Consider the following 2,161-nt stretch of genomic DNA (forward strand, 5'->3'; position numbering starts at 1 on the left):
TAATGTAATGTAATGTAATGTAATGTAATGTAATGTAATGTAATGTAATGTAATGTAATGTAATGTAATATAATATAATAATATAATATAATATAATATAATATAATATAATATAATATAATATAATATAATATAATATAATATAATATAATATAATATAATATAATATAATATAATATAATATAATATAATATAATATAATATAATATAATATAATATAATATAATATATTTATAGAAAAAAAATTAAAATTTGGAATTGCATTTAAAACTTAAAATCCAAGAATCAGTTACAAATTTGATTTAAAGAATTTGGAAGAGTATGATATACCTCTAGCCCAAAGCACTCTCTTTCATAGTGTCAACTAAGGGGAATGATCTATTAAAAAGTGGGTTTTATCTAAGTAAGGTAAGAAAAATTTTGATGATGACATGCGGCACTTGTTATGAGTAAGAAGAAAGAGCACTTTGTGCTAAAACATTTTTGGTCCTTTTAAGTAGGAGTGTGAAGATGACATGTGTCACCCTTGTGTTTTCTCAAAAATATAGCACAAAAAATATAGTATAAAATATATAACACAAAAAAGGTAGTACAAAAATCCAACACAAAAAATTCAGCAAAAAAAATTAAGACAAAAAATTCAGCACATAGCACAAAAATGTAGTACAAAAAATCGGCATAAAAAATGCCAACATAGAAATATAACACATTTTTTTGGGGTTTCTTAATTATCATATTTTATATAGCGATATGGTACTCAAATTAAAGATAAAAAACGCTCGATTTTATGGTGATTTTTTTATGAAAAAAATAATATCGCATAAAAAAGTTATGAACGTTTAAAAAATGGGAGTGCAATATGCATGTGGAAAGAGAAAGTCAATAAATATGATTTTTCAAAAATATCCTTAAATTTCTATTTTTTCCAACATTTTCAACTTAACCATTAATATCAAAAATGAAAGGTTATGATTCTTTCTCATACTACTTAAGCAGAAAAAAAACTTTTTATTTGATCTTACAATTAAACAAGTAGATTCTCGAGTTAGTTGAGTTTAAGACGTGTTAATGTATTCTTACATTTTCCTTCTTTGAGGGATTTACGTACGTCCATTTCTTCATGCATGGGACCGGTATTGATATACACCAAAATCAAATTTGTTAAAATGGAAGAGTGCCTTTTGCTATCTTCTTAAATCACATTCTTTGAACTTCATCAACTTGCCAAACTTGGATGTCATGTCCTCTTAAATTTTGTATACATCGATTATACTAAAAAAATTCTAAGATAAGTGTAGTTATTTCCTTTCCGCATAAACTTATGACAACTTTTATTGGAAAAATAAGTTGCTTCAACTACTTACAAACATTCGCACAACAAAACAAAAAGTGTAGTTAAGCAATGAAAAAACGACATTACGACAAACATAGAATATGCATCACACCGTTCATCGTTATAACTATAACGACAACATAATTTCGGATGAATAAACTAAACCCAAAAAAATTAACCTAGCTAAGGGTGATATATCATCATCACCTCGATCGTATATCAAATCATTGTACAAATCTTATTAGATTTATCTGGAAGCCTTTGCTATTCATATCCATTTGTTTTTGTTTGCATTAACATTGTCTTAATGTGTAGACATTTTAAAGGGAGTGTACTTTATTTCTTGTCTCATTACTCTTTGGTTTTGACCTAATGTAGTTTACCCACAAATGTATGGTTGTTGGTTTAATTCTTCGCGTTATATAATATATTATCTGGATTATTTAGTAATCTAAGGTATATTATATTATCTTGATTATTTAGCGAGCAATCTCTCTATCTCCTTAAATAGGAGAAAACTTTGCCTCATCTCACCCTCACAAGACCCTATCAACACCTCTGCTCTAAGTGGCATTCTACTGGGTACGTTCTATTAAGGGTTTTAAAATTTAAAGTATATTAATAAATGTTCAAACCCGCACTAGAACTTCGGAGTAAAGACTTGGAAAAGAAAAAAAAATCCTAATTGAAGAACTACAAAATTAAACCCTAACTTGAAACCTTTGGATGAATCAATAATTTTGAGATAGAAAAAACAAATTGGACTAAAATTAGAACACGGGAAGAATTATTTCTTTCAATGACAACGATTTAGGAATTCTTGTTGAA

This window comes from Helianthus annuus, chromosome 13 (assembly GCF_002127325.2).
Source record: "Helianthus annuus cultivar XRQ/B chromosome 13, HanXRQr2.0-SUNRISE, whole genome shotgun sequence".
Lineage (NCBI taxonomy): Eukaryota > Viridiplantae > Streptophyta > Magnoliopsida > Asterales > Asteraceae > Helianthus > Helianthus annuus.